Raw genomic sequence first — 12,845 nt, 5'->3', positions numbered from 1 at the left:
TAATGTGTCTTTTTTATAAGCGGATTATAGAGTTCGATCACTTGCTTAAGTTGATGATTAGGATTAGTTATTGGGACCCGGTTTAACTCCTCGTTTCTAGTGATTGGAACCGAAGCCTTGATTGCATCTTGATGTTACTTCCTAATCTTCTAGGATGTTTTCTGGTTATTCTGCATTTATTTATTTTAATACGTTGTTAGTCTTTACTTGGTAGTTTTCGTCCACCTTGGAATGTGGGTGAACAATTAATGGGTTTTCACTTCACAACTGGATTGGGTTAAGACCAATTTGTGGGTGGTTGTTACTGCACGAGAATAATGGACATTAATAGTTATTTCTCCCCTTTTCAATCCCACCCCCCTCCACCCTCCCTTCGTACATCTCCCTCCTCCATTCTTCCATCTCCCTTCCTTCCCTATATACCCCTTCCTTCCCTCCCTTTGTCCCCTTTGCAGCTTTCTCACCCTCTTTCCTTCCCTCTGCTCTTTCAATGTATCTGTCTCTGTTATCAGGAAAATGTCCTTTATGAACCTAATGGTACAGCTGTTCACCTTAATGGGTCCTGGACTATTAAGACACAAAATAATGGAATATTACAACATATGATGAACAATCCATACTGTGGAACACCATCATATCTTCAGCTAATATAATATTTATATAAAAAAGTCTATGGCTGACAGCTGAAAGATTCAGTGACCTTGTTCCATCACTGTTTCAATATATCCGGTAAGTGTAATAATTCCCTGGATATTGTGCCCGCGTCTGTGTAGTATAGTACGGAACTTTATGCCAGTATTAAAGAATAGTTTATTGGTGAAATATATGCCCAATCGCTAGTGCTTTGGTCTCGCACGTTTGGGTCCAGAGTTCGAGTCTTCCACAGCCCAAGTGAATGGAAATTTAATTGGTTGAAAACCATTCAAAGCAAAATGTTCTCCATATATAATCCTTCACCCCTACAGTATTACAAACATGTTTATTTACGCAATTTCAAGATGGTGAGTCCCTTCACTATCCATCCAGCCAATCTCCTCACCATCCTATTCAGAAAATATATAATTTACTAAACGCTCACTACACTAATTTTTTCTTCATTTACTAAGCGCAAATGTTTTTCGTTAATTTTTTTGGCCGTTCGTAAATGTTAATTTGTTAATTTCATTCGCCATGTCGCCACCCCAAATATATGGCAACTATGATTTTTTACGTTATATTCAAACTTCCTTTACAGACCCTGACCCATCAAATAAAAAAAAATAGGTATTGTAAATTATTTGTCGTTTTCTAACACCAGAAAACCACAATTATCTTTGGATTTTCTTGGCGCCAAAGGGTTAAATTGCACCTTTGCCATCTCGATAGATCTGAGGTACGGCAAATTGCGAGCAAAACTCACGCAAGTTGTCAAAAACATGCAGACGATCACACACGCCATTTTTGGCGTGTGTGTGAATGTGTGATCACACATTCTTGTCAATAATTTAAACAAAAGTACAATTGTTTGCTAATAGTTTCCCCACGACTCCAGTTCAGAGTTAGTAGTCTAATGGAACAAAAATTGGCCAGTCAATTTGCGTTCTCTTATCTCTGGACGCATCTGATTGGCTCTCGGGTAATTAGGACACAAGTACACAATAAAAATATATCATCGCTAAATTGGTGTTGTAAATGCCAGCGAATTGTCCATTAAACATTAAGGGTTTTGACTATTACGAGACGGGTTTCTTAATGACCGGACAGTAACCCAACTAGTCTACCAAATGACTGGACAGTATCCCAATTAGTCTACCAAATGACTGGACAGTATCCCAAATAGTCTACCAAATGACTGGACAGTATCCCAATTAGTCTACCAAATGACTGGACAGTATCCCAATTAGTCTACCAAATGACTGGACAGTATCCCAATTAGTCTACCAAAGGACTGGACAGTATCCCAATCAGTTTACCAAATGACTGGACAGTATCCCAATCAGTCTACCAAATGACTGGACAGTACCCCAATCAGTCTACCAAATGACCGGACAGTATCCCAATCAGTCTACCAAATGACCAGATAGTATCCCAATCAGTCTACCAAATGACCGGACAGTATCCCAATCAGTCTACCAAATGACCAGATAGTATCCCAATTAGTCTACCAAATGACTGGACAGTATCCCAATTAGTCTACCAAATGACTGGACAGTATCCCAATTAGTCTACCAAATGACTGGACAGTATCCCAATCAGTCTACCAAATAACCGGACAGTATCCCACCCTGTCTACCAGACGATAAACAGACAGTATCCCAGTCAGTCTATCAGAGAAAAGTGGCGCATGTGTTTGATATCAGTGACTGTGATGATGAACAATGTCGCTACAGTGTACAGTGACAACAGAACATCTGCAGTATAGGATAACTTGTTTACTGAATGAAGCAGTGTAGTTTAATCTGTGGCGACAACAGAATTTCTGTTGATAGCAGATAGCGATACCGTTATGATTTTTTACCAATGAAACTGTTGAAATAACAGAAGCACACAGAGAAAGGCAAGGTAATTATGAGGAGAAAATGCTAACTATATAATAATTACACCTATATATCACCAAGAAAGCATATGAGGATAGGGATTTGGGATTAGAATGTACGAAAGGCATGGTACCTAACCGCTTAGAAGGTCGGAGTTGTTGTTGTTGTTATAGATTCAGCTATTCGGAACAAGCTCCAAGTAGCACGGGCTATGGTGAGCCCGTAGTGGACTTACCTGGCACAGGAGCGGTGCGAAGGTCGGGGATTTAACGCCCTGTATATTAGAGTTCCGGTCTCATCGCAGTATAAACAGAGAGGGCGTACTGCAGTCCTAAATTATGGATAGGATTAAAGTTGACTTGCTGGTTGATCAGTCAACAACTGTCAAGGCTTCAGTAACGTAGTCTTGGTTGAATAGGGTTAAGCCCGACTGCAAATAAAACAGCAGAGCTGAGCACGATTGATAGTTAGAATGGTAGAATGTAATCTATCCTTCCTGAAATGATAGTTTCTGTATTAACTATTTGGTGGAAAGTTTCAACATGTAGTGATGAACTACTAGTAAACCACTTTTTTTTTATAACCACTATCACTTTTATAGAGTCAGGAGAAAAAAAAAGCTAAAATCCAAGCTTAAATAGTCTTGGGCCTTGAATTGTAAAAATATATATGAATTATATTGGGCCTACAATAACGTTCATTAGGTCTAATATTGATTAGAGGTTAGATTAGCTTTTATATTTATGTTTCGGCTAAAAGAAGGTGCTGGTATGTCGAAGTTCAATGATACAAAAGTCTACTTTCTGGCAGTTCATTACTACAGATTAGTACTTTCGATAAAAATAGTTCCTAAAAGTACTTTAATTTTAGTAGAGCAGGCTGACAGGATGAGAGGTAACATGGTTTGAATGGTCAGTCTATGTAAGGTAAGAGTAAGCCACATAGCCTCAGTTAGAGCTAGACTCTAGCTCTCTATCTACAGTCAGTAGAGATCTCAGTGAATGAGCCACAGTGAGAACTCTCTAGCTAAAGTGTTGGTCATCTGGCTACTAGAGAACTAAGTGTTGCATGAGATCTAATTTGCAACATAATCTAACGAATATGTTGCAAATTCACCCCTGTGAATTTGCAACACAAATCTCTTATAAACTCATTCTCTCTTATAAACTCATCCAGTATTAGCACTATTCTAGGCCATCTTGGCCCCTGTTACCTAGCAGTAAAATAGTACCTGGGAGTAAGTCAGCTGTCACGGGCTGCTTCCTGGGGGTGGAGGCCTGGTCGAGGACCGGGCCGCGGGGACACTAAAAAGCCTCGAAATCATCTCAAGATAACCTCAAGATAACCATCACTGACATTTCTACCAATTTATTGACCAATGTCACATATCCATAGTTCCTCAGACTCCCGTATCAATCCCTATTGATTTGCACTTCATCTTTAATTAAAATTAAAAAAATTTATACATAAAATTAAATGAACTTCCTCTTCGGATTAGTTTAGACGTGGAAAAAAAAAAGTTATTTCATCCCCCCCTTCTCTTTCCTTTTCATAATTATTCACGTGACTTTTATAACGCGATTTCGTTCACCCACTACTCCCATCTAAACCTATTTACATAATTAAATTCTGAATATTTTGGGATATTCCCGGCACCATAATATCATATTACTTTATTGTATTACAGGAGTTGTAAATATAGACGTGAATGTGTGTGTTCCTGTAATGTTGTACCGGATCCTCTAGAGAAATATAATTTATTTTAATCTTTCGTGGTTGTTAGTAACTTGAGTGGATGTAAACTATCGCATATAAAGGACTGTCTTATACACCATCCACTTGGGCTGGACGGTAGAGCGACGGTCTCACTTCATGCAGATCGGCGTTCAATCCCCGACCTTCCAAGTGGTTGGGCACCATTCCTTCCCCTCCCTGTCCCATCCCAAATCCTTATCCTGACCCTTTCCCAGTGCTATATAGTCAAAATGACTTGGCGCTTCTCCTGATAATTCCTTCCTCTGGCTATATTATGAGGACAGGCAGCCATAGGGAAGAAAATAAGAAGCACCCAGGTATATTTTTCAGGGTTCTGCTTGAGTTGTATGCTATTTTCTCCTAGTATGGAGATAATTAGTGTGAGAGATCATTCTCCGAGGAGTGGAGATCACGTATTAGTGAGAGAGAGAGAGGGTTTATGAGTGTGCCTAGCTCTCTATTAGCGTGTGATAGAGGGCGTGTGAGTGTGCCTAGCTCTCTATTAGTGTGAGAGAGGGTTTGTGAGTGTGCCTAGCTCTCTATTAGCGTGTGAGAGAGGGCGTGTGAGTGTGCCTAGCGCTCTATTAGTGTGTGAGAGAGGGCTTGTGAGTGTGCCTAGCTCTCTATTAGTGTGTGAGAGACGGCTTCTGAGTGTGCCTAGCTCTCTATTAGTGTGTGAGTGAGAGAGGGCTTGTGAGTGTGCCTAGCTCTCTATTAGTGTGTGAGTGAGAGAGGGCTTGTGAGTGTGCCTAGCTCTCTATTAGCGTGTGAGAGAGGGCTTGTGAGTGTGCCTAGCTCTCTATTAGTGTGTGAGAGACGGCTTCTGAGTGTGCCTAGCTCTCTATTAGTGTGTGAGAGAGGGTTTGTGAGTGTGCCTAGCTCTCTATTAGTGTGTGAGAGACGGCTTCTGAGTGTGCCTAGCTCTCTATTAGTGTGTGAGAGAGGGCTTCTGAGTGTGCCTAGCTCTCTATTAGTGTGTGAGAGAGGGCTTGTGAGTGTGCCTAGCTCTCTATTAGTGTGTGAGAGAGGGCTTCTGAGTGTGCCTAGCTCTCTATTAGTGAGTGAGAGAGGGTTTGTGAGTGTGTGGGTTTTACGAAGTGGGAGAAAGCTGTCAATACTCCTTTAATTAGCAGCTGCATTAGGTGGCCGGCTAAAGAAATACTTCCCAAGTGCAGTTTCACCTAAAATACACTGTGATTATACTTCATTTGTTTAGTGTGGTGACTGGTTAACAAGCAGACAGGTAGAACACTCCAGGTGAGTCTATTACAAGTACATGTACCTAACTGTTCTTTTTTGTGGGGTTAACTCTAGCTCTTTGGTCCCACCTCTCAAGTAACCAAGGCTGTTAGACTTTGTTACATCTTCATTTGATGCTCTGAGTCCACTTTGCCTCCAAAGCAACCATTTTTTTAGCTCATTTCATTTGATTATTCATTCTGAAGCGCAATATTTCATTTTCTTGTGGCTCATTTCGGTACTTCGTGTGTTCTGTCGTTCGAGGTCAGACCGGGTCAGGTATTATGCATCTGGAATGTTTGTGGAGCTAAAATTTCAGTTTTCTACTCGCTATTCTGTCTTGTCTTAAAATGATATTTCATTCGGGCTCAATTTTTGGTTTACGATTTTGCTCCTGATGATTAAAATGTATAATACGGCATAACTATTTATACATCTTCCAAGTAAATACAAATGTATGTTTTATATATATTTGTATTTAATATTGTATCACTGTACATATATACATATATGTATATGTGTGTGTGTGTGTAAATCATGAAAATAAACACGTGATTAAAAATGTGATAGTGTCAGACCACGGAGGAAAATTGAAACAGGAATTTCCTTAAGTACTTTCGTATATTAATACATCTTCAGAAGGATTGAAGATGTATTAATATACGAAAGTACTTAAGGAAATTCATGTTTCAATTTTCCTCCGTGGTCTGACACTGTCATATATATATATAATATATATATATATATATATATATATATATATATATATATATATATATATATATATATATATATATATATATATATATATATATATATATTCCAGACCAATTTGGGAGGACACATGAATGAGTTTTGCATTCACTGACAGCATATAGGAAATATAGAAGGAAAATATAGAATAATTGAATAAGGATAAATGTAATTAAAAATGACTAACTCAAATTAATCCACTTAGCGGTGGAGGCTTCAGCCATTTGAGGCAGCAATGAGGGATTTATCTGTGATGTTGTGCATATGACAGCGAGAAGGTTAGTAATACCGGCGATGCCCTGCTTTACCGTCATGCCCAGGCGTAGTGGAGGTCTGGGAGAAACTGTGTGGCGAATAAAATTGGTATAAATAAAGGAAATGAATAAAAGGGAAAAGATTGTGGCGTTCAATGCATCTACGTCGCTGGGCACACGTATGAGAGAGAGAGAGAGAGAGAGAGAGAGAGAGAGAGAGTCGGAGGAGAGCTGGAGACTTCAGTTTCCCCCCGGAGTGCAAGAGGAGCGGACGTGCGCGCTTTGCTGTGCCCCCCTTGCTTGAGCACTGGTCACTTTTCCCTGTCAGTATCCTTGTTCCTTCACGCCTGTCAACACTAGGGGGACGGCTGCCGCTGACTGTGAAATCTGTCTCAAATGCTGTGTGCGTCTCTGTCAATGCTGTGCAAATATCTTAGCTGTGACACGAGAGAAAAGACCTTTGGAATGCAACTGTGTAACTGTGTCAGTGGTTGATATGTGACGTTTTGTGGAGAACGAAGGAAGTTATTAAATCGTCTGTGATATCAGGTTATCTTTGAGTTACGTTTTATTTCGCTATTATTTTTTTTCCCTGATGTTTTGTGTGGATGTTATGGAAATTTTCTTCTACAACTTTTGAGATGCAAATCGTCAGTGATGTTGGGTAGGTGTAGCAGCTTCTTAGAAGCCCTGGGGGTGTAGTCCATCTCTTGGTAGGCCTGGAGGGTGTAGTCTACCTATTGGTAGGCCTGGGGGTGTAGCACACCTATTGGTAGGCCTGGAGGGTGTAGTCTACCTATTGGTAGGCCTGGAGGGTGTAGCCTACCTATTGGTAGGCCTAGAGGGTGTAGCCTACCTATTGGTAGGCCTGGAGGGTGTAGCCTACCTATTGGAAGGCCTGGGGGTGTAGCACACCTATTGATAGGCCTATGAGTGTAGCCTACCTATTGGTAGGCCTCGGGGTGTAGTCTACCTCTAGGGTGTAACCGCAGACCAAAGGGTGTAACCACATATGGATAGGCACGAAGGCCTAATCACGTCTGGCTATGCCTCTAGGTGTAACCACATCTGTGTAAGACTAAAGGTGTAACCAAATCTAAGAAAGTCTGAAGGTATAACCACTTCTAAGAAAGCCTGACGGTGTAACCAAATCTAGACAGAGCAGAAGGCGTAGCCACAAATTGAGCAGCTCTGAGAATATACAAGATACAACTTACCTATTTACACCTTATACCTATTTACCTTATTTATTTACACTTAATTATTAGTATTTAAATATTAGTAATATTTTATTAGTTTTTCGTTATCTATATTTTTCCTATATTAATTGACATAGCAATTAATATAGCAATTAATTAATGGCTGACATTATTTATACAGATATTGTCTTTTATAATTTAGGTCCATCGTACAAATATTAATTGTTGTTAATCATCACTTAATTAAGCGCAGGTTTCCATAATTGTTTCAGCGGTATGAGGAGAAACTCGCTCAATCCCCCAAGTCATATTCGGGCAGGAGTATGAGGGAGGACACTCATGATTTTTTGTGGTTTACTTTTTAGATTGGTTATATACAAGAAGGTACATTTTAACGGGCTCGCCATAGCCCGTGCTACTTGGAATTTTTGTTTTCCAAGTAGCAAATCTTAAACAACAACAGGTACATTTATTCTTTTAAAGCCATTTCGGCCAGGTCCTTAATCTGAATTTTTCCCTGGAATACGACCCGCCAAATTGTTTTCCAACCAGGTGTCCGTTTACTGCTGGGTGAATAGAGGCGTACAGTTAAGAATTGATTGCTTAGTTAATCCTCCTCGCTAGGATATGAACCCAGGCCAAATCGCTGGCGAATCCCAGGGCGAGTGTCTTACCACTGCGCCACGGGGGACTGCTAATGCAAGCAAGCCAGGTCGGCCGAGCGGACAACACACTGGACTTGTGATCCTGTGGTCCTGGGTTCGATCCCAGGCGCCGGCGAGAAACAATGGGCAGAGTTTCTTTCACCCTATGCCCCTGTTACCTAGCAGTAAAATAGGTACCTGGGTGTTAGCCAGCTGTCACGGGCTGCTTCCTGAGGGTAGAGGCCTAGTCGAGGACCGGGCCGCGGGGACACTAAAAGCCCCGAAATCATCTCAAGATAACCTCAAGATAAGCCAACATGACACTGGTTAAGCAGGCACCCCTCACTTGCGTCGCAGCCCCTCCCAGTGCCTGGAGCATGTGTTGGCACTTCTGGCACCATGGTTTGCCAAGTGCCTCGTTAGCCAGCTCAGATGGCCTCGTTGTACATTTTCACCTTAAAAGACTAGTAAACACTTTATAATTCTCTAACGAGACATTTGATTTATCGAACTATTATGTTCACTGCCAATTCTAATCTAATGGCCACAAGTAATTCCGGACTATATATGCTAATGTGAGCCGGAACGGACGAGTTCAACACTCTGTTCATCATTTTGAAGAAGAAATTATCAAGGGAACACACAGAGATCACACTAACGTGATGCATCAAATGAACAAATAAGTTCAGTAGAACTTCGGTTTCAACCCTTTTACCCTGTCGTAGCTCAGTCGATTAAGGCAGTGTCTGCGATGCTCCCAGACGCAGGTTCGAATCCTCGTCACTGCCCTTGTGGATTTGTTTATCAAGGGAAAGCGCCAAGCCATTACGACTATGTTACACTGGAAATAGATCAGGATAAGAATTTGGGATGGGACGGAGGAAAGGAATGGTACCCAAACACTTGGACGGTCGGGGATTGAACGCCGACCTGCAGTAAATGAGACCGTCGCTCTGGGAGAGACATTGGAAAAGCATAAAGTCTCACACACGAGAGTAAAGTAGCCTTTAGCCATAATATATAGATGATGTTGTTGTTGTTTTAAATTCAGCTACTGGGAACAAAAAGTTCCAAGTAGCACGGGCTATGGTGAGCCCGTAGTGGACTTACCTGCCCCAGTAGCTGCAAGTAGCACGGGCTATGGTGAGCCCGTAGTGGACTTACCTGCCACAGTAGATGCAAGTAGCACGGGCTATGGTGAGCCCGTAGTGGACTTACCTGCCACAGTAGATGCAAGTAGCACGGGCTATGGTGAGCCCGTAGTGGACTTACCTGCCACAGTAGATGCAAGTAGCACGGGCTATGGTGAGCCCGTAGTGGACTTACCTGCCCCAGTAGCTGCAAGTAGCACGGGCTATGGTGAGCTCTTAGTGGACTTACCTGCCCCAGTAGCTACAAGTAGCACGGGCTATGGTAAGCCCTTAGTGGACTTACCTGCCACAGTAGATGCAAGTAGCACGGGCTATGGTGAGCCCGTAGTGGACTTACCTGGCACAGTAGCTACAAGTAGCACGGGCTATGGTGAGCCCGTAGTGGACTTACCTGGCACAGTAGCTACAAGTAGCACGGGCTATGGTGAGCCCGTAGTGGACTTACCTGCCCCAGTAGCTACAAGTAGCACGGGGTATGGTGAGCCCGTAGTGGACTTACCTGGCACAGGATCGGAACTGTTACTGTAAATATACGGTTCCTGTGCTACTTGGCGCTGGTGTAATGAGAGAGTAGCGTGCTGTATCTCCCCAGATGGTAGGACTAATGAGTGTGTGTGTGACACACACAAATCGCTTTGCAAATAATAGGTCTTGATCATTCCTCCGATACCCGCTTGTCATTACCAGAATGATGAAGCTATGATGATTTCCTCGGGAAAGGGGACCTACGAGTCTCCAACCGGGGGTTGAGCTCTGGCTCTTTGGTCCCGCCTCTGAGCCGTCAATGTGTGTGTGTGTTTGGGATTATGGGACAAGTGTTTCAGGAAGTGTTTTTTTTTACCTGTGAATGCTGATAGGAAACGAAGCTGGTTAAAGGCTTAATGTAGTCTTTATTTGGTAGGTAATTTATGCATTACGGGTTATTCATGCCCGTGCCACCTCTTGGGTGGCTTAATCTTCATCAATCAATCAATCGAATACGGATAGATAGTACCCAATTACTTATTCATATGCATTGTCTTGTATATACTTATCAGATATAGAGAATCGTCAATTGATCTGAACTTTGGTATTGTTTCTTATCAAAACACGTTAAGATGATCTGTGGGTACTTGAAGCATCTCAAGATAACGTTGCAGCCTCACTGAATGGCAGCACTTGGCATCACTGATTGTCTCTGTTACCTGTCCAAGATTAAAGACAGATCCCTATCCTTTGTCCTTTACCTGTAAAATGGCAACCAACAGAATAGTCTGATGTAACCCATTTGGCAGGGCCGGGTATACCAAACCAGTGGACATCTTCAAGAGGAAACTAGATTGTTTTCTTCAAGAAGTGCCGGACCATCCGGGCTGTGGTGGGTATGTGGGCCTGCGGGCCGCTCCAAGCAACAGCCTAGTGGACCAAACTCTCGCAAGTCAAGCCTGGCCTCGGGCCGGGCTTGGGGAGTAGAAGAACTCCCAGAACCCCATCAAGCAGGAATATGTGGGCCTGCGGGCCGCTCCAAGCAACAGCCTGGTGGACCAAACTCTCACAAGTCAAGCCTGGCCTCGGGCCGGGCTTGAGCAGTAGAAGAACTCCCAAAACCCCATCAACCAGGTAAACCATTAACTAACGCCAGACCAATGTAAGACACCGACAAAAGGTGTGTATCGGGATGACTAGAAAACAGTGGGGCCCCCTGTTCGTAACAGTAACAGTAAACAGAATCAACACAATATAACCTGTTGTTATCAGTGTATCGTCGCCTTACAGGCTTAGCTCTCTCCTTTGATATCACTTACATATCAGCCTGAAGCTCCAGCCTAGTTGATCACCTGTGATACGTCTTGTTAGCAGGCCAACAGATGGCGCCACCTGAGTGCCCCTTTCCTCGGATGGCTGACCATAATTAACGCCACGATACTGCGAGAACACGGCCCAAATTACCTCAGATAATTGCCTCGTCCCAGGGTAACAATGTCTCTAATATCCCCTTGTGTAATGACTTCGACAGAGGTGGAATTATAGCCTCTATCGAAATGGAATGGAGAGAATAGAGAGAGATGTGTGTGTGTGTGTGTGTGTTGGAGAAGAACGGATACAAGTTCCACGGTATTAAAGAGCCCCCCTCTTCTACCTGAAAGTTTACGGGCTCACCTTAGCCCGTGCTACATGAACACTTCGTCCTGAGTAGCTAAATCTTTAACAACAACATACCTGAAAGTAAACCACAAACATAGTTTAACTGCTAATGGTAAATGGATCCTCTCCATCTATAGTGGTAAATGGATCCTCTCCATCTATAGTGGTAAATGGATCCTCTCCATCTATAGTGGTAAATGGATCCTCTCCATCTATAGTGGTAAATGGATCCTCTCCATCTATAGTGGTAAATGGATCCTCTCCATCTATAGTGGTAAATAGCTCCTCTCCATTTATTCACCTGGTTGACAGTCGGTCATGTTGCTTGGGAGATGAGCTCTGAACAATTTTTATTTTCCTATTCAGAATGAAGTTTTTTTGATTAATTGAGAAGGTACTCATTATTCATTCACTGTGTTTATTCACTGATTAGCAAACAGTGGCATCATGTGGTGAATAACGATCCAGCAAAGAGATGAAAACTGTGCTTTGATAATTGAATGATTAATTAGGTAAACTGTAAGCAAATGAGGAAGCTGTATTAACCAGTGGATACAGTAATCCAAATTGGGGGGGTTGGTGCGGCGTTGGACCAAAGGTATCAAAGGTAATTCAGCAATGAGGACGTTAATCCGGCATTTAAGTGGCATTGTTCCTGGATATTAATCCCATTGGCTTCTGTGTTATAAGGAGCATCTATGGTGCTATATGCAGGCGATGAGTCACAATAACGTGGCTGAAGTATGATGACCAGACCACACACTAGAAGGTGAAGGGACGACGACGTTTCGGTCCGTCCTGGACCGTCCTGGAATCGACTTGAGAATGGTCCAGGGCGGACCGAAACGTCGTCGTCCCTTCACCTCTAGTGTGTGGTCTGGTCAACATATGGTGCCAAATACTAGTTTTGAATTATTTTTTTTCTGGAGGGGGGGGGAATATGGTGTCATAGGTAATCAGAGAACACGTGAAGTGTTTCAGGCGAAACTTTGTAAGGTGTTTAATGCATTGACTGTGAAGAATAAGTGTTCAGAGCACTGTCTAGAGGGGTACACAAGTGCTCAATACGCTGTGTGTGTGAGGAACAAGTGTTCAATACACACAGAGATCACACTAACGTGATGCATCAAATGAACAAATCCACAAGGGCCATGGCGAGATAAAAGCCACCTGGTGATGGGTAGTTGGTGTGTGTGGGTGTTTGATGAAT

General features: G+C 42.5%; 1 protein-coding gene across 1 annotated transcript in view; it reads left to right on the top strand.

The window, feature by feature from the left end:
• The first annotated feature begins 6,768 nt into the window (after window positions 1-6,768).
• Window positions 6,769-12,845, top strand: part of LOC123764571 (zwei Ig domain protein zig-8-like) — a 263,096-nt gene continuing 257,019 nt past the window's right edge. The window contains exon 1 of the mRNA XM_069314671.1: window positions 6,769-6,840. The gene's annotated coding sequence lies outside the window, so the exon portion shown is untranslated. The remainder of the gene's footprint in view (window positions 6,841-12,845) is intronic.

Source organism: Procambarus clarkii, chromosome 79 (assembly GCF_040958095.1).
Source record: "Procambarus clarkii isolate CNS0578487 chromosome 79, FALCON_Pclarkii_2.0, whole genome shotgun sequence".
Taxonomy (NCBI): Eukaryota; Metazoa; Arthropoda; class Malacostraca; order Decapoda; family Cambaridae; genus Procambarus; species Procambarus clarkii.
Note: the sequence above shows the minus strand (reverse complement) of the source record. Positions and strands in the feature narration are given on the sequence as shown.